The following is a 21,785-nucleotide window of genomic DNA, read 5'->3' on the forward strand; positions in this document are numbered from 1 at the left end:
TTTTAATACATTCTGTTATACTCTTGTTTAATGGGAGAGTCATCCCACTCACATTAACAGTTAAAATCACTAATTTTGTATTTCCTTCCCTGACATCTTTCTCCATTTATATTTTTCTCTTTCTTTGCCTTTTATTCCTCCTCAACAAAATTTTATTCTCTTTATCCTTTAGCTTTTCTTTTAAAATTTAATTTTGTCCTTATTCTCATATATATGTTTCCTTCCCTTTAATCAGTTCCTTCTTTCCTTTTCTTTTCCTCCCGACTTCCAACCACTTCCCTGTAAGTAGGATAGATTTTTAAACCCAAGTGTGAATCTATGTCATTGCTTCTTTGGACCAAATCAATTGAATCGAATTTACTCAATGTTCACATCCTCCCTATTTTCCCTCTAATATAATAGATATTTTTGCCTCTCTACCCGTGTTCTCTATTGATAGAAGTACTATCAGTCAAGTACCATTAATCAAAGTACCATAGATCAAAGCTTGATTAAATGATTGCTCGAAAAGCTCATAGTACAATCACAGATTGATTGATTGATTACTTTATTTTTGATGAGTAACATTGCCTCATAGACACTTAGCACCCTCCCCTCTTCTGTTTCATTAGGAATATGCTTCTCAAGGTTAATGAATTACATAAAATTATAGCCATTTTACACCTTACCACCTTTTCAAGTACCCTCCAAGACACATAATCCTCTTGAGTCCAAGTCTCAGCCAAAGCAAAGTCATTTCATCATCTATTTTTATCTCCCCCAAGCATACTCTCTCCCAGACTCCCCCCTTTTAGTTCCCCAAACATTGTACTTAAACCCTTGCTAACTGAAATATAAATTATGTCTCTTCCTTATAAGTAGATCCCCACCCTCTGCCCCTAATGTCACTGCTGATTAAATTAACTATAGATTCTCTAAATACTTTAAATATTGGGGCACTCTGAAGATTTCTCTTAGAATGACTGTAAGGTATTGGAGATATTGGTTCCAGATAGCCCAGAATAGGATTCCCTCATAAGAAAAAGTGCTAAGTTTCATGAACAAATAGAGTTAAAAATAGGTCAAAGGAAACTGAGACATATAGGTGTAGTGTAACTAACCCTGCTTTTCATTTGGGTGTTTTGTCTCAAACAAAGTGATGTTGTTAAAAAATAAAATGATGTTGTAGTCAAGATCGGACCATACCCATATCCTCTAAATCCAGTCTCTTCAATTGTGTTCAACCTTTTAGCTCTCCTAAGAGAAATATAATTCACAAGTGTTACAAGTGTTATAGCTTCCCTTATAGGGTTGTATGCAATTTGATGTAGTTAAATAATAGCTTTATTTATTTCCCTTTAATTTCCATTTAATTTTCAATGCATCTTTTGAGTCTTGTACTTGGAGACTGAATTCTCTAATGTGTTCTCCTATTTTTATCAGGAGGTTTCAGAAGTCCTCTATTTTATTGAACATCCATTTTTCCCTGACAAAATATGCTGAATTTTGCAGAGTAATAAATTCTTGGTTGCAATGCAAGTCCTTTGCCCTTGATATATGGTATTCCAGGTATTCAATGTTGAAGTTGATAAGTCCTATTTAAGTCTTCACACAGTTTCCTTGGTTTCTAAATTTCTGCTTTTAATCTGCTTGCAATAATTTCTACTGTATTTGAAATTTCTGGAATTTAGTTATGATAGTCCTTTGTGTTTCTATCTTAAGATCTCTTTTTGGAGGAGTTATGTATATTCTTTTAAAGGGTACTCTGTCTTCTTTCTCTAGCTGACTTGGACAGTTTTCCCTGAAAATTTCATGAAAAGTATTTTCCAGGTTCTTCTTTTGAACTAGGCTTTCTGGTAAATCAGAAATTATCTGTCCTGTAACTATTTTCCATGTCATTTGCTTTTCCTGAAAAGTACTTTATGTTTTCTTCAATTTTTTCATCCTTTTTAGTTTGATGGAATCCAATAGTCTTTTATATTCATTGCTTTCTATATGTCAATTTATAATCTTTAGAGTTTTATTTTCTTCAGTTAGCTTTCTTCTTTCCTTTTTCACTTGGTTAAATTTATTCTTTGTTGAGTTGTATTCCCTTTCCAGTTAGTCAATTATATTTTTAAAGAGTTATATTCCTTTGTCAATGGATTATTTTTACTTTTTTTTTGTCTTGTAAAGATTTTATTCCAGGATAAAGCAGAACTTTCACCCAAATCACAACCCCATGGGGTGAGACCATGTGCTCTGTCACTCAAAAGGTCTCTCAGTCCAAATATCACCAAGTTGCTTTCATGAAGCCAGTCTTCACAAAGCTACACAACACCTTCAGATAATGTAGGATATGTTAGGAAACCTCAACAATATATTTGTTTGCTTGGGAGTCAACTTCCCAGAGGACCCCAGCAACTCCTGTTTTGCACTTCTGCTTCCGATCTGCCTCAGCCTATGAAGAATAGGCAAAGAAGTCTTTAATCTCCTTGGCACAAATTGTGTCGCTAAATTCATTCTGCTTCCAGCAAGCCATCATCAGGAACATCTTGGGTTATTCAGGTGGCCTTCCCGAGCTCGCGGCGGCCCGCCCGGACCCAGTCGGCCAGCATCAGGGGCTTGCTGGGCTTCAGCACCGGCTGCTTGCCGTTGCTCAGGCGCTCCAGGTGGCCCCGCAGACTCGGCGCTGCCATGAGCCCGGCGCCACCGTCTGCGCCGATTATTTTTACTTTTAAAGGAGTTGATTTCTTTTGTCAATTTTTCATAATTTTCCTGCATGATGCTCATTTCTTTTATCTATTTTTCTTCACCCTCTCGTCTTTAGTTTTTAAATGCTTTTTAAGCTCTTCTAACAACTTTGGATGTGTGTCCAATTCATAGAATCTTTTAAGATTTCCCCAAATGGATATTTTTTTCACTGTTTTCTTCTCCTGAGGTGGCATTGTTATCATCCTTATCTGCTTTCCATAGTGAGTTCAAGTATAGGGAGTACAGCCCCAAGCATTTAATTGTGAGAGTGGGTTTTTCTGATCCCTGGTTTGTCATTGGCCAAGGGATTAGCTATGCATCCCAGGCATTGCCTTTATAGAGGTTTGTGTCCTCCTTTATGTCCAGGTTCTGTGTAATGCAGATGTTTGTTTCGATCCAATCCTGTCTTTTGCCCCAGTGTTCTAATGGTTCATAATTTGTTTCTAGTTGGGACCCTGTAAGGGGTTAATAGACAGAGTACAGCCAAGAGGAGTTCATCTTGAGAGTCATGAGACCGAGAACAACAGGAATGTCTGGTATCTGAAATATAAACATGTTTAATTTTAACTTGTTCCTGTGTATACCAGAGTGCTCTGAACTCAGGAAGGAGCTCTGTCCCTTCTCTCTGTTTGTTCTCTGCCTTTCATTCTTATCTTGTTTAAGTTTCACAGGAAGGAGCTCTGGCCCTTCTCTCTGTTTGTTTTCTGCCTTTCATCCTTATCTTGTTTAAGTTTCTCAGGAAGGAGCTTTGGTCCTTCTCTCTCTGCCTTTCATCCTTATCTTGTTTAAGTTTCAACATATTCCAGGATACATCCTTTTGTGGCATGCCCATTACTCTTGCTCAGTGCCTGGAGATGAGGAATGCTGATAACAGGGGCACTAGACTTATATACATACCCTAACTCAACTATGTGAGTTAGAGATGTAGTATCTGGCTTCAATAAACTCCTTAGTTATCTCTCACTGGCTGACTTTCACTATTGAACATGCTGATCACGTCTGGTTGTGGCCAGAAGACGTGTTGGAAACCCAGGTAGGACCCGGCTGCCCAAATTGGGACATTACAGATGTGGTGCTTGAACAGGGACCATAGGTAAGGGCAGGAAAGAGAACTGGGACCTTGTTGGTGGGACAAGAAGATAGTGAAATGACATTTCCTACTTGAATAGGCCAGGAAGATGGGGAATACTGTTCTCATTGTTAAGCCAGAGAAAAGTGAAATCTGGGCTAAACAATTGTATAAACAAGGATTTATATACAACTGAAAGATTTACGGATGTTCAACGAAAAAAATACATACTGTATCACCATGGGTCCAGAATTTAGAAATAACAAAGGATAAATGCCAGGGAATAGGGGAACAAATGACATCATATGAACAAGAATGTTCTTTGTACTTAGAAGAATTAGATTTTAGTATCTCTTCCATAGTAAAAGACACCTTCAGTGGCTCTGAGCGGGCGAAACGGAAGTTTGCTGCAGAAAGTCAAACCGAAAGCAAAGTCATGGCATTCGAAAAGGGGGAAGATTGTTGGCTTCCACCTCCTCCTCACCTTTAACACCCTATTATCCATCCTGTCCGGATTTTGATCTGTGTGTCCCTAGGACCACAAAGGAAAAAGAAAATACAGGGTACATAGGAAAAGTAACAAAAGACAAAGATACACCCAAAGCAACTTTAGAAAAGGATTTAAATTTAGCTATGGGAAAAGGAGAGGATGTGACAGGATGGAATATGTATCCAGTCACTGAATCCCAATACTAATGCCAAGGGGCAAGTTATGAGATCACATACACCCATACCATGGAAACATATTAAGGATTTAAAGGCTGCAGTGGCCCAATATGGTCCTATGGCTCCATTTGTATTGACTCAGTTGGATCAATTAGCTCAATCCTTCATATTATGCCGTAATGACTGGAAATTTATAGCTAGAGCCTGCTTAACAGCAGGACAAGCAGTCATATGGAGGGCAGAATTTGTGGAAAGCGCTAAACAAGAAGCTGTGAGATTGGGAACAGTGTGGCAAGTATAGCACAAGCTTTTGCTTCTTTGGCTGGACAGAGACAGTATGAAACAACAGAGGCACAGTTAAATTATGGTCCCACTGAATATGTGCTAATTTCTGATTGTGCAAAAAGGAAATGGAGCAAATTAATTTCTGAAGAAGGAAAGAGAAAAACATTGGCAAAAATTAAGCAAGGTGCAAAAGAGCTATTTCCTGATTTTGTTGCTCAAATGCAAGAAGCAGTGGCCAGGTATATAGGAGCTGTTGAGGGAGCTGAAACTATTTTAAAATTTATGCTGAGGGAACATGCTAATCATGATTGCAAAAAGGCTACACTTGGATTGCCGTCATTGGCCGGGATAGAAGAAATGTTGAATAGATGTGAAAGTGTGGGTTCAGAGGTATATAGGACTGAATTGTTAGTAGGAGCTATGACTTGTAAACAACAAGAAGTTAAGAGATGTTATGAGTGTGGAGGATTAGAGCACATAAAAAAGGATTGCAAGAAAGGAAATAAACCTACAATTATTTGTTTTAAATGTGGAAAACATGGACATTATGCCAAACAGCATCGTTCCAATAAGAAGCAGGGAAATGGGGTGAGGGGGTCCTTGTGGGTCTCTATCCAATCTGTATCTCAGACCTATGCAGTACAGACACCAGAGAGCGAATACAGATGTCTCACAGCACAGAAAAAACATCCGACCCTTATACAGCATAGACAAGGTACAAATTCCCCCATTTAGCACAGCTAATATAACAATAGCTCCCCTCCCCTTCACTGCTTTGATTTTATCTTCCATAGAATATGTCCCTGGTATTATTCATCCCATTATTTTACAAAAAGGAGCTACTTATGTTGTCCTTACTAATCCTCATGATGTTCCTGCCTTCATTACTAATATATTACCTTTAGCTATTGCAGTACCTATCTATGAAGAAACAGACAAAACAATGGTGGGCTTAGTGCAGGACATTACATTGGGTTGTCCGATGTTAATGATATAATTGATTGTGAAATCTTTTCAAGGTTTGTTAGTCACAGGAGCTGACCGGACGGTACTAGCTTTAGATCTATGGCCAAAAAGGTGGCCCACAGAACCTGCCGGTGCCCAAGTGGCTGGTATAGGAGGTATGCAATCAGCTTTACAAGCCAATGAATGGATAGAATGGAATATGGAAAATAAGGGAACATTTAAAACATTGATAGTACCAATATTGACAATGAATTTATGGGCAGAGACATTATGAAACATGGGCATCTAATATTAACCAATGAGTCTTTATACCAGAGGCCATTGTTGTTGCAAGAAGCTGTAACTTAACCTGTTCACCTTTGAGATGGATTAATGATAGACCTATATGGAAGGATCAATGGCCCCTGACTCATGAAAAGCTTCTTGCACTACAAAACCTGGGAAAAGAGCAATTGGCATTGGGACACATTGAACCTACTTTTCCCCATGGAACTCTCCGGTTTTTGGAATAAAGGAAAAGTCAGGAAAATGGAGAATGTTGACAGACTTAAGGGGAGTTAATGCTGTTATGCATCCTTTAGGAGCCTTACAGCCAGGTTTACCATCAGCTAATGCTATTCCAGAAGGTTACCTGATTTGGATTATTGATATACAAGACTGTTTTAAGCCACTAGGTTTGCTTTCTTCTTTGGAACTATCTGGGTCAAGTAGTCAACTATGAATCAGAATGACTGGAGTTGACCCTGGATACAAGGCAATAAGGGTTAAGTGACTATTCCAAAGTCACACAGCCAGTAAGTGTCTAGAATATGAAGTCATACATGAACTCAGATCCTCCTCACTCCAGGGCTCCTTATCTATCAACCACACCACCTAGGTGCCCATACATTTTGGGTAATTTACAAAGAGATGGTTATTGAGTCTAGATTAGCTGTAGATAGAAGACAAAATGGTTCAGGACAGATGTATGGGCTATCCATGATTATTGGGTAAGATACTGATAATACTACAGCAAAAGAACATGTATCATAATTTTAATAATATAAGTTCTAGTTAAAAGAAAAGAACTACCTGAGCTCAGTTAACACATGTATTAAGTGCAGAGCCATAATCTGGGTTTTTTAACTATAAACATAGTTTCTTTTCTATGGACTATAAGATAATATAGAGCACAGTATCAAATGAAAAAAAGCAGAAAATAATGTCACAAAAGTGAAAGCATAAGAAAGGAGTGGCAAAACATTTCAAAAAATTTCAAGAAGAATCTGAACTAAGAAGGACATTGAATTTATAATAAAAGTATAAATCTGAAATAAAGCATTCAATTACCATGTCTTATAGCCTGCTTATGTCCAATATAAATCTTTCTTTTCACCTTTAAATTATAACCAATTTTTATCCTTCAGATGATAGTTCAGAATCAATAATAAAAGCATATATTGTAATAATATTACAATATTTGAAAAAATCAGAATGTGAAACTTAATATCCACCTTACCTTATTAAATTTAAATAAATGTAAATATTTGTTTTCATCATTATTTTCTGAAAATTGAATATGCAATTATTTTTCAGCATCTAGTGTTTTGAGTACCTATTAAAGAAATAAGCTTTTAAAATTTTGTGTACCAGAACAAATCTGGAATATAGCCAACCTCATATTGTCAAAGTTATTTGTCATTTCAAAAGATACTTGTTCATTGCAGTATCCCTTTCAAATTTTTAAAACCCTCATCAAGATGATGGAGCTGTGATTTCAGGAAATTATACAAACCCATTAAAATGCCATCAGAGTTTGAGCTTTTTATGGTCAGTTTAGTGCTTTTATGAGGTTATCATTTCTTTTTCCTCTGCTTCTCCTCTAGTCAGTATCATGGCGATATTTTCTTTATTTCTACAGAAGCAATAAAAAGGTAGAGGTGGGCAAATAAATTGGGTGACTGAAAACTGTACAAATCAATGTAAAATTCTTCTAAAGCAGCAAGAGAAGATATGGAATAAATTGAGTTTAGTAACAGATTATCTTATATATTTCTATTTGAAAATGATTTCTTTTTTAAAAAGGCACATTTCAATTGTTTATTGAAAATTAATCTACTTAAATTCTTAGAAGTTTCAACTGTATTGCTTCATTTCAAATGTTAATTTGTATTAACTCTGACTCTAGGGTCTGTAAGCCAGATCTGTTCCATGGCAATTCTCTTCTTCAAGGTTCTCCAGTATACTTAACGGCCTGGAGGAAGGTTTCCCTTCTTTGCCAAGGCTAAAGTTATTGCTTATTTTCCAAGTTCAAGAACCACAATGAATAGTACCTCTGTTCTACTTAAACAGTTATGATAAGCTTAACTTTAATAAAGGAGGATTTACTCCAAGAATATAACAAAAATGTTTAGGTAAATATTTCCCTCATCATTGGGTGGGAAAATCCACTCCCACATACTCAAAATATTCTATATAATCTTAGTTTCTGAGGAGAAGAGATGGCCAAAATTTCCAAATTACTCAATTCCTATGTACCCTAAAATTGAATCTGAAGAAATCCTCTCCTTTGCCTAGAGTCAGGATATCTCTTCTGGAATGGCAAAACCAAATAGCTTGGCATCTTGAATTTCAAGATTTCTGTAATTCCTAGGTCAGATTTCCTTCCCAGTAACCAAACCATAGATCACTTTCTCTGTCACCTGGTCCTCAGGTCCTGCCCCATTCCATTTGCAAAGTATCTGGATGAATGTGTTCTTTGTCTGTGGGCATCATTGTTAGTCAATATGCTAAAACAAAAATAAACATAACATTTGAAAATTAGAATTGCCCCAAATGGAAACTGGTTACCTATAAACCTGCAAAGGTGAAGGGTTATGCATTACTTCTTGACTTGGTCTTCAACAGACAGATTATACAATCATCTGGTTAATGTTTTATAGCTGTTATGCTTCATGAACATTTAAATCTGTTCTGACTTTTAGATTCTATGATTATCTACTCTATGTTCAATGTCCAAACTCCAGTTGACTGGAATTGAAGATATTTTCCACAGTGAATTTGAGTAGAGATTGATAAAGGTTATGCATGTTTCTGATGTCCAATGTCTTTTTAGTGTAAGCTATCAGTGTTGGAATTATACTGTAGTATTGAGTATTTATTTTTGTGGTTTGGATTTAGAGTACCCAGTTTATGTTGAATTCATGTGATAGAAAAGTTTCACCTTTGTGGAAACTGCCCATTTCAAGGAAGAGAAAACAATGAGGGCAAAATCAGGAAAGAAATGAAATGATACAGCCTTCAATTGACTGCTTTCATAAACTTTCTCACAAATGTTTTATTTCAAACACAGGGTATATTTATTGTTGGGTCATCTCTCTCAATTAAGCAGAATGCTAAAATTCTCCCAATGGTTTTATGGAATAGTGATTTTTTTTAGATTATAAATAGCCCAACAAAAGAAATTTCCACTAATATCTGTGTTTATTCCCGGATTTTTAAAAAAAAATTGGAAAAATATATATGTTTCTAATAGGTTCTCCATTAAATTCTACTGCATACAGTCATTGAGAGATATTCTATTCCATTAACAGGAAAATTATAAAGTTATCTGTATCTTAATATTAGCATAAGCAAATGGTTAATTAGATTACAAGCTAACTAGACTTTTGATCAGAACCTTTGTAGAATGTATCTTTTTTAATTTTTCTTTTCAAAATTCATTTTTATAAGGTTTTGAGTTTCATATTTTTCCACAAGTTGGCAAAACAATCTGATATAGTAATACATATATAATTATGTAAACATATTTTCAAATTAGTCATAGTTGATTGATCTTTTTAATTATTAAACTGTTAGCTATATGATTTTATAGACTGTGGGTTTTTTGCCTTTCTTTTCATTCACAGAATTTAACACAGTGCCTGGGTAATAATAGACAATTAATAAATGCTTATAAACGCAACTCCATTAAGAAACATTTCAACTAAATTATTGGTCTGATACAGGGTATTTTTGTTCAGATTCACATTATGATATTGTTGCAGGTGCATTTGTTAGTAAAAGTGAATGAATCCACATTTCAACCCTAGAGTTGAAAGAAACAAAAATTATTCTTATAAAGCTGCTAGTAGGTGAAGAAAGGGCTAATAACAAGGTTTTCAGGCAAGGCTGTCTCACAGTTAGGGGAAAAGGGAAGAAGGTTACAGTTTCCTAGCACATGATTCTAACTTAAAGAGAGAAAAGACAGAGTGTTCATCTTGGAAGGGAAGGAAAGGAAAAAAAGAATGAAAATGGAAGCAGCCAGGAAACCTCACTGAGCTAAGTGTGAGAGGGAAAGGAGAGTCAGTCATAAGTGCCTGCTTAGACTCAAGCAGGTCTGATCACATGGCATAAAAGCCCATAGTTTCCCAGCAGTCACCAGAAGCATGTTTCATAGGGAGAGAAATCACCATGCATGCTATAGGAAGGTAGGATGAAGAAGAAGAGGCTTCTCTTTTAGGTAACTCAAATGCACTTCTGTAGTAGGTTGGACAAGGGTGGATCTTTGGGAGTGGTCCAGTACCTGGCTCCAGGTATTCTCCAATAGACAAGTAACTATGGTGGTTTTTCCTGTCCCAAGGTTTATGACCTTTAATTCCAACATAGCATTTCCTGTGGAAAAAGATAGTCATGCCATTTAAGCTTGACCATCAATGACAGTATGGCCAAGGTCAGGTAATGCCTGGAAATCAGATGCTGGAGGAGGGGGAATAAGCTGAGGCTGCTCCCATCTTGACAAATTTACAGTTAATAATGGAGTTACTATAAACAGCATGAAGACCTCAGAGAGGCACAGATAATATTTTTCCTTGTAAAAAATTTGTTTCTAATCACAGCATCTCCTAGGTCCATAACTTTCTGCATCAATATCCACATCTGTGAAATTAAATTGAAAATAATTTTCATTCACTTTTGCTCTCTGAGAACTGTACTATGGGATTAAGAGATGAAGAATACTTTTTGTTTTACAGCTACAATTACCTAGTCTCAGTAGAAGGACAATCAGACTTTAAGACAAAGTATCTAATACAATTTTATATATGTGTATGTATATAATACATAAATGTACAGACAGAAATGTTTTGCATACCTTTTATAATGTATATACTTATTATATATTATTGTTATATATTCAAATATTGTATTTGTAAAAGTATTTTCCAATGCACTTGTGTTTGTATATTTATGTTAATGCATGTATATGTGCATGTGTGTGTATATTTACATATATACATATATGTTATTTCTAATAAGTGTAAGTTAATTAGATATGTTCTCCCTGACATGGAAAAAAACACAGTAGACCTCTCTCCCATCATAAACACCTGCTGGCTCAACAAAAGGTGCTTTTTTAAAATTATCTTTTGTGGTATACTATTTTCTAATTGCTGTTTAGAGAAATGGAGTTTTCTACTTTTGCCTGAAGTTTAATATGAATTTATACTGGAACTGTTTAATTATCACTTATGAAAGTGTACATTATTTGAACTTGTCATAATGTTGAGACCTAAATGGATAACTAGTTCATGATTTGGTCTTAATGTTGAAACCTAACTTGATAACTAGTTCATGATTTGATCTTAAAATCAGGATACATTTGAACTTGAAAAGAGAAGTGAAATCTCTCATGTATGTTTAAACCGGTACACTTTTATTGATCATTGCAACTTCATGAGATGAAGCAAAATTATATTTAGTTCTAAGTTGTGATTAGTGATATTTGCCATTTGGAGTATGCTCTTAGGATAGTAATTGATTTTACTTTGGTGTTTGTATTTAAAGCAAATTTTTGGATGCATAATTAAGTTACTAATACATCATTGAAAAGAAATATCTCAGGACACTCTGAGGGAATATGATCCTATACTGTTATAGGTGGAGGTCAATGTCTGGGAATGGCCAAAAGTTTGACTTTGGTCTCATTCTAAGGGAGAGTATTTTCTGAAGATTTATCCATTGTGTTCCTTTTGAAAAAGGAACATTTCCCACCTATTGATTCTGAGTGAGGTTGAATTGAGTCCACATTCTTGATTGTCTATTGTGACTCTTATCTGAAATCAAACAGAGATAAGGATGTTTTATACTTCTCTCTCTCTCTCCCTCTCTCTCTCTATCTGTCTCTATGAAGTAAGTCATTAAGGACTAGGTTGATTTTGTTATTATCATGTCTCAGCTTTTTCTCTTGTTATGAATAGCTCTTTATTATAAATACTTAGTCCAGAGTGATTAAAATGACTTATTAAGACATTAAAATCAAAGGACCACCTCTCTCCAGAAAAGGGGTCCCAAATCATGGAAAGACTGGGTCTCATATTCAATTTGTTACAATCAATGGCTAAGGTCACAATTCAATTGTTACATTCACTCCCACATGTTTGTCTCACCCTGCTCATTATAACTAATGAACACAGGAAAGTGAACAATAACCTTGAGCATGCAAAAAGGAGAAGGAAACAGATCCAAGGTTAACTCAGAACTAGATGACATAGACCTGATCTAATCTCAAGTTATGATCAGGTTGGGGCCAATTCCTTTGTCTTACACTCACATAACTGCCAATAGGAACAAATACAGGCAGACCCCAATCTTTGTAATGTAAACTAACAATCTCCCTTCACATCCCTGTAGAAACCCCCACATTCCTCACAATCTTTTAGCAAATTCCCACAATCAGAGTAAGGAGTCAATAAAAAAAGATGAGTAGATGCACAATGTGCCCTGAAACCACACAGTATTCTACTACATGATGAAAAAAAAAATCATCAAACAACAAAAATTATGGGACCTGGATTGGAGAACTGCCACAGGATATATATTAGATAAACTATTCATACTTCTCTGTATTGTTGTTCTTCATTTTTTATTGTTCTATATACATTAACAACTCCCAACAGGTTAAACTCTGGACAGAGGATATCATGGATAAAACTACATAGAAACAGGAGGTTTATGAGAGCTTTATCTCTTCAGGACCCTTCTGTGGTCAGGGCTCCTGGTTGTTCTCTTTATTGATTCCAATACTCATCCCATTCCCTATCATTCTTCTTGTGTTCATTTTTGACCCTTTTCTGCTTAACCTTCTTGTAAGATTCAGTTCCTTCAGGTCAGAAGCAGTGCATCACCACTAAAGTACCATCTTTGAAGTGAGGAGGCCAACTGCACCTCAAATCCACCTCAAAGGAAATCCTATGGTCAAGGACAGCTTGCCCCTGTACCCTTCCCACACAAGCAATTCCAGAAGAGATCATCACCCCAAGTCCCAAATGAATTTGGGCCAACTATTTGAGGGGGAATGATAAAGGCAAAATGTTCAGAGTTAATGAACTTAATCATCTTTTTCTATTACCAAAATTATCTATTTCTATTTCTATTACCAAATTATCTATTTCTATTACCAAATTAAGTCATATAACCATAATTAGTTATGTCTGTCTATAGTCTCCTGACTATATAAGTCACTTCACATTTCCTTCCTAGGGAACAGTTCCAATGGGAAAATTAGCCCATTCCTTTAAAGGAAATAAAAATTGTATGTTTCTCATAAATCTGGGGTCTTTGTCTTCTGAATTCTTCATTAGGCTTCAAACTTCATCATTTTTGAACTTTTACACTAAACAGTAAGGGGTGATTTCTTCAGCACAGATATGGAGTAGTGGTATTAATACTCAGATTTTTGGAAAGCTTCCTCAAGGACAACTATATACAGTAGAATCAGAGCCTGTACCAATTCAGACTTTTTGAACTGATGTGGTTCAAATTCTTTTGCAGCAACAGAACCCTAGATTTCTGGCAGGAGGTGTCATGCTTTGCTAAAGAGAATTTTGTGAGGTTGGTTTAATAGAAATTGATATTAGACCTAAGTCGTTTATGGGAGTAAGCTGTATATTCTTGTCTATTTCTTTCTTAAGGTACTTGTATTTAACTTTAGGACATAGTCTGCGCAAGAGGAAAAGAACTTCCTCAACCTATATGTTTAAAAAGGATAATTGTGAGTTTTGAAGGTGGAGATCAGGGAAAGAGTTTTCTCTAAAAGCTCTTTCTTGAACCTGAAGGTCCAGTTTTTACCAGGGGAACAAAAACTGTAGCCTCCAAGGTTTGATTCTTAGGGGCAAGCCAATCATCCTAAGTGAAGTTAATTAATAAACCTCTTAAAGTCAGCCAAAAATATTTAAATTAAATGTAGAAAATTGTCTTTATTAAGTAGTCCAGCTTATGACTATGCAGCTTAAATCAGGGCATTGTGTACAAAACTGCCGAAATAAGGTTTCATTCTTTTAAGATACTTTGATCAAGGCTTTTATATCATAAGTTTAAATGCAATCAATTTAGGATTTCAGTAATTTGTTCAAACTGTATATTAACATGGAAAAAGCTGTTTTTATAAGTAGTGTTGGTGAAAGGCATGAGAGAAATATAACTCTCTTGATCTGTAAATTATTAGGTGTTAATTTTGTTCAGAAGCTAAAAGATGAGGAAACTCAGAACAAAACGGAGGGCGAGTATGAATTTTAATTTGGAAAACTATGTTAAGTGCACAAGTATTTTGTAATCTGCTAATGGAGTTTGGCAATAGACAAAATTCCACTGTTATGTTTCAAGAGGAATATATGATACTGGGTACCTCCCGAAAGTTTTTTTAATCAATACAAATAATAATTAATTTTTTGAAAATATTCATCACACAAATGTTTTCCTTTATTGAGACAAGGTATGTGCTGTCTGGGATAGGGTTGAAATGTAAAGAAAGGTTGGGTAGTCTAAGTAATGGATCTGACAAATTTATAAAGAGAAATAATGACTCAAATAAAAATAAGGAAGGTAGATAAGGTTTTAAGAAAAACGGGACATATTCTACACACAATGCCACTAAATACTACAGTAAGTAGCAAGTTTTTTGCTCCAAGGTTCTCTTGACCCTGAATAGTTGCTCCAAATGTTTTTGTGTCATCTTCAGATAATATAAGTATGTTGAAAGGGTATGAATAAGTACGACTTTATTTTAATTCAAAAAATTGAGAATGAAGGTTTTGTAGCTTGATTTGAAAGCCAACAGAAAAAGTTATAGGTAGTTAGGAGGAATCAAAAGGCAGAACACAATATGTTTCAAATCCTCATGTTATATCCTTATTTTTAAAACCTGTGGCTATAATTAGCTTGAAATAATAAATGCTGTTACATAAAATGGTTAGATAAATAGACTTTCTGTCAAATATAATACTAATTTTATTAGAATAAACAGACCTTCTATTAACCATAATACTAAATAATTAAAATTATGAATTGAGTTTTTGTATGGTAACTTTTCAAAAATAGATATAATTAAATTCAATCTAGTCCCCTTTTAAAAGAAATTATTATTATTATTATTTTTATTATTATCATCATCATCATCTTCCTCCTCCTCATCATCATTATTATATTGTATCAGGAAAAGTTTTAGCTATGTGGCTTAAGGAATTACCCCAATTATGTGATGTGTAATGTATATAAAAATAATGCCTAACTTTAATTTGATAACATTGTATTAGAAAGATTGTTAGAAATGTGAATTCCTTAATTCTTTTAAAGTCTGTTAAGCAACTGATATAAAATAGTAATCCAAAACAGAATAGCAAATAAATTGTGTGTCAGCATTTTAAGGATTTCAGGATATAGCTCCAAGCTTAGGTGGTTAAAGTGAAGTAATGTGAATTATATAAAAATTATAAACTTCAAAGGAACAGATTTTTATAAATCAGTCTGTAACTAGCTACAGCCTAACACTAAACTTGGATGATCATGTGGTTAATCATGTCCATCATCTTTCAGCATTAATCTATAAGGAAGTCTTAATCTAAAACTGCTAAAGTATCATACATGGAAAAGATAATGAATATTGCAATGTGATTATTTTTTTTAAATTGAATGTTTCCTTGTACTGTTCAATTATTTAATTATTTTTTTTTAAATTCCACTGTTTAAGTAACTGTGATAGCTCTGGAGATTTCTATCTTGGGAAATGAGCTCCACCCTGTTGGCATTAAATCAAATACTTTAGGTCTCTTTGCCCATATCAAAAGGTGAAATATAATTTAGAACCTTGGTATATTTTAGCACAGCATATTTTAAGCTAACATGATAACAGTTATGATTTCAAACTGTTTATAAAACTTTATATACATTTTCTAGTATATGCAATTTGACATTTCCAGGATGGGAATGTAGAACTGGAATGTACTTCAACTGGGCAGTTCTTTATCGGATAAGTAGAGAACAAGGGATCCTAGATTTTTTCAAAAAGTAGAGGAAAAGATTGTTTGGATCTAAGGATTGTCACCATGTGTCTTTTTATTAAAAAAGCAAATATTTTAATTAATAAATGATATTCCTTTTCCTTTAAAGTACTGGATATTAGCCTTTAGACATTAAATTTTTGCCATTAGTGAATACAAATGTAGATTTAAATTTAGTAAGCCAAAATCTGTCCTGAAGAAAAAAAAATAGGTTCTTAGTGTGCTCTCCCTATTAATATTATTATGAAAAAATAAAACACAATAGAAAAGTGCATATATTATTGAGAATTAAAATGTTTATTACCTATATGGTTCCAAGAAGTTTCTGTTTACTTCAGTTTACTTTTCTAGAAGGGGATCAAAATAAAACTCACCTCCCAGGATTACAATGATCACATGATTGAAAAGTACTTGGCAACATGCTTGGATTAGGGCAAACACTATGTGAATGTTAACCATTTTTCTTATCTCTTTGATTAGATGTAATTCCTTAAAGCTTCATAGCTTTACATGAGTTTTTAGAGCTGAACAATGTCAATGTTGGGATGAATGATTTTCCATATAAGGAAGTTTGGAAGCAAATTCATCAAAATTGAGGCCACCTGATTAATTAATAAAGTGTTGAAAATTTTGTATATCACAACACTTTTTTAAGTGTTGTTATTTTTTCTAAATTTTGATATATTGTGTCATCAATTTATCATCTCCAGATACTGTACATTAAGAATTTTACTGTTCACAAAACTTCATGAATGTGTAATTCTATTAGTCCTGTTGATCATGTAATGAGATATTTTGAAATACTATTTTTAAACACATTAACCCAAATTATTTGGCCATTACATGTAAAATTTATGAGATTGTCAACAAAATTTTAAAGTTACTATTTTAAACAAGTATTTATGTAGATATTTTTAAAAAACTGATAATTATACAAAGAAAAGATCCTTTAAAATCTCCTTTGAAAATCTACAAATGCTTTTAGAACTAGCTGTTTATAAATTCTTTCTGTCCTGTGCAAGATTTCTATGTAGTATAATTCCTACTGAGTAAATTGGAATCCTTGCACAAAATGGAAGTGAAATTTTCTTTTTTTCTTTAATTTTATATTCTCCCTCCACCCTCTGTAGCTACATGCAAAAGCAAGTTTCGACATTTATTTCCAAAATATTGAACTACAAATTCTCTTCCTTCCTCCTACCCCATTTCCCCTTTTGAGAAATCAAGGTATTTAATATAGGTTAAAAATATGTAGTCATAAAAACATTACTACACTATTAATATTGTAGAAGTAAACATAACATCCCCCACAAAGAAAGATAAACTTCAAGAAAGAATGAAAAAAAATATGCTTCAATCTGTATTCACACATCTTCAGCTCTGTCTTTTGGATGGATAGCATTCTTAATCATAAATCCCTTAGAAAAATTACTTCATTATTTTTTGTCCCCACAGTTGATATTGCTAGCTGCATTTCCCTTAATCCTATTCCCCACCCCAATTTATTCTGTACTCTATCTCCTCTGACCATGTCATTCCTCATAAATGTGTTACAGCTGACTCCCCCCTTCCATGACCTTCTCTTTGTTCTATTACCTACAGTCTCCTTTGCCCTCTCCTGTCCCCTTTCTTCCATCCCTTATTCTCCATTTTCCCTCTAGGGTAAGATAGATTTCTATACCCATTTAAGTGTGCATGTTATTCCCTCTCTGAGTCACTTCTGATGAGAATAAGGTTCACTCCCTCCCCTCCTCTTCCCCCCTTCCACTTCAATGCAAAAACTTTCACTTGCCTCTTTTATGTGAAATAATTTAATGAATTCTACCTCTACCTCTCCTTTCCCTTTATGCCAGTACATTCCTTTGTCTCCCCATTAATTCCATTCTTTTAATGTAGTATACATTCAAAAACAACTTCCTCCTGTCTCATATATATATATATATATATATATATATGTATATATACATATATATATATATGTGTGTGTGTGTGTGTTTGTGTGTGTGTGTTTTTGTGTGTATGCTCTTTTTTAACTGCTCTAATAAATTAGAAAGTTCATATGAGTTATCATTATCACTTTCCATGCAAGAATGTAAGCAGTTCAACATCATTAAAGAACATATGATTTGCCCTTTCTGTCCATTCTCTTTATGCTTCACCTGAATACTGTTCTTGAAGATCACACTTTCTTTTCATCTATGGTTGTTTCATCAGGAAAGTTTGAAAATTCTCTATTTGATTGAATGTCACTCTTTCCCTCTTAGAGCATATGTTCAGTTTTGTTGAGTAGTTGATTCTTCGTTGTAATCCTTCTGGAACATAATATTCCAAGTCCTAAAATCCTTTAAGGCAGAATTTGCTAAATCTTGTGTTGTTATGACTATAGCTACATGATATTTGGATTGTTTCTTTCTGGTTGCTTGTAATATTTTTATTCTTGACTTGGAAGTTCTGTAATTGGGCTGTAATATTCCTGGAAATTTTCATTTTGTTATCTCTTTCAGGAGGGGATCAGTGAATTCTTTCAATTACTATTTTATACTCTGCTTCTAGAATGTCAAGGCAATTTCTTGAATAATTTCTTGAAAATGAATCTAGTCTCTTCTTTATGGTCATGACTTTCAGGTAGCCCAATAAATTTAAAATTTTCTCTTCTAGACCTGTTTCCAAATGAGATATTTCACACTTCTCATTTTTCAATCTTTTGGTTAATTTGTTTAATTTCTTAACTTTTTTCTTAATTTCTCACAATATGATCAGCTTCTCTTAGCTCCCTTCTACATTTGAAGAAATTATTTTCTTCAGAGAGCTTTTGTGTCTCCTTTACTACCTGGCCAATTTTCCTTTTTAAGGGATTCTTGATCTTTTGAATTGCTCTTTTCTATTTCACTCAAACTGATGTTTAAGATGTTCTTACCTTCAATACTTTTGGTATCTGCTTCATCTAGTTAATGAATTAGTTTTCATTATTTTCCCATAATGCTATCATTTCTCTTCTGAATTTTTCCTCTATCTTCCGTACTTGATTTTCAAAATCTTTTTTGAGGTATTCCATATCCTGAGATCACTTTATAATTTTCTTGGGGGCTTATACAGAAACTTCACCTCAGTGTGGGTTTTGATCATCCATAGTACCAAAGCAATTGGCTAAGTTTAAATTATTTTTCTCCTGTTAATTGCTCATTTCCCCAATCTATGACTTGATTTTAACTCTTTGTTTATTTGGAACTCTGCTTCCAGGGTGGAGGAAATACTGCTCCACACTTTTGCAGGTTTTGGGACATCCCTCTTGGGACATCAAATACTCCAAGGTTTTGTGAGAGGCTCTGACTGCTCTCCTGGCTTGTTCTCTGCTCTGTGGATGGCCACAAGCACACACCTCTGTCTTGAAACCTGCTGAATTGCAGAGACTAAGCTCTCTTGTGCTTTTCTTCCTCTTCCTGGGACTGGTGTCCCAGACTTTGGCCTGGATTTGAGGATGTGAAAAGTCACACAGTCCTGCCTCAGGGATAGCAAAATAATCCTCTGCAGTCTCCCTTGATCCTCTTATTATCCATGGGCTGTGTGCTCTGGAAGCAGCTACTGAGTGGCCTGCACTGAACTGGGCTCTGCTCTCACTCTGGTATAATAGAGGTTTCCTGCTGAACTTCCAAATTTTCCTTAGCAATTCCTGGATTGAGAAGTATGGAAAATGCCACTTCTATCATGGACCTAGATGCCCCTAGGAATTCTGGATTGGACCCTTCCTGGATGACTGGAGCTGGATAGTGCTCTTATGTCCAAGGCTGTTTTGGGGACTCTTTATAGCCTTGGTGAAACAGATTATTCTCAGGGATCTTAAAATTTGCCTTGGGCTGGAAATTGCTTCACTCAGTGTTTTTTTTTTTGGGGGGGGGTTCCGTCACTCTAGAATTTTGTTAGAAACATTTTAAAAAGCATTTGGAACAGTTTTGGAAAGAGCTCCCAGAAGTCCCTGTCTTCACTCCACCATCTTGGGTCCACCCCTCCAGAGGGAAATTTTCAATCATAGATGTAATGTGGAATGAATTTCATTTAAGTTTATTAGTTTATCCCTATTGGAGGTTATGTACATTTTGAAACAACTCAATCTAAATAAACTCAACTTGAGAAAGGGATACATATGTATGTTGATTTGGAGATTTAGAGCAATCAAACAGTATTCCTTTCCAAGGAATATAATAGAACTATTACAATATTCACTATGTGTAATGCCAAAATGTAAATATTTTTTTTCTTAATTACTTGTGAAATACTTAAAGACAGTGGGAAAAATATATGGAGTAAATTTTTAAAGACCTGATAACCTTAGGGGTTGTGAAAATAAATTAATTGAGTAATTTTATATAAAATTCATATTTTATTTTATTAAAAAGTATTATGTTATTAATTCAACATGTGAATTCCATCCTCATAATGTGGGAATGAATAATGCCCTGTTTGTATCTGAGAAAAAATAAATTGAAAGTGTTTGATTAAATCAATTTTATAGGAAATTTTGAGCAGAGAATAACATTTCTATATATGAGCTGGAGAAAAACTACTCTGGATTTCTAGTCGAATAGGAGAAGGACACCTGAACCCAAAGAACTATATCAGCTGTTTACAAAGGAACAGAAAAACAGACAGATATTTGCACTATTTTAAAAATGCACATTTCTTTTCATCCATATACATACGTATATTTTTGAATCATAAAATTTCCTTCCATCCTCCCTTCCTGCCCCCATCTACTCAGTGGCAAATATTCAGATTAGTATTGTAAATACATGTTTTGATAAACATTTAAATATTAGTTATACATAAGTGATAATTTTTATAAAGTGTTTATTAGACACTGAAGATTTGTTTTTTGTGTGTGTTTTGCTTTGTTTTCCTTCCTCTTGATGGGGATAACACAGTCCATAGCTGGTCTAATATAATTGTCCTAGCTGTCTGCAATACTAGAGGACCTGCTTCTATCAAAGTTTTTGATCTCAAATTGTTGATGTTGATGTGCACATTGTTCTCTTAGTTCTACTCCATTCACTAAACATCAGATCCTATAAGCCATTCCATGCTTCCCTAAAGTCCAACCACTTATGATTTCTTATAGAAAAGTAGTATTCCATAGCATTCATGTACCATAAATTCTTTATCCATTCCTCAATTGATGGGCTTTCCCTCAATTTCCAATTTGTTGCCACTACAAAAAAGGGCTGCTTTGAATAGTTTAGATAGTTTAGAGCATGTAATAACTTTCCCTTTTTTTCTAATTTCTCCTGGAATGGAATTGCTGGGTCAAGGGGTATTAACAGTTTTATTGATCTTTGGGAATAGTTCCATAGTTCCATTTTGCTCTCCAGAGAAGTTGGATCCATTCAGACATCCACCAAAAATGCATCAATATCCCAATCTTCCCACAAGCTCTCCAACTTCCCACAAGCTCTCCAGCTTAAGTTCCTTTCTTCTCATTTTGGTCACTCTGATAGGTGTGAGATAAAACCTCATTGTTGTTTTAATTTGCATTTCTGTAGTCAATAATGATTTGGAATATTTTTTCATATAATTACATATAGCTTTTATTGCTTCATTTGAAAACCATTTGTTCATATCCTTTGACCATTTATAAATTCAGGAATGACTTGTGACCTTATAAATTTGATGTAATTGTCTATATATTTTAGGAATGAGACTCTCATTTCTTTTTTTCCCATTTTTATTCTTCCCCTTTCCTTTGGTTTTTAATTCTTTTTTAAGATCTTCAATGATCTTTTGTATTTGACTCCAATTTGTAG

The sequence above is a fragment of the Macrotis lagotis genome, chromosome 1 (genome assembly GCF_037893015.1).
Source record: "Macrotis lagotis isolate mMagLag1 chromosome 1, bilby.v1.9.chrom.fasta, whole genome shotgun sequence".
NCBI classification, from domain to species: domain Eukaryota; kingdom Metazoa; phylum Chordata; class Mammalia; order Peramelemorphia; family Peramelidae; genus Macrotis; species Macrotis lagotis.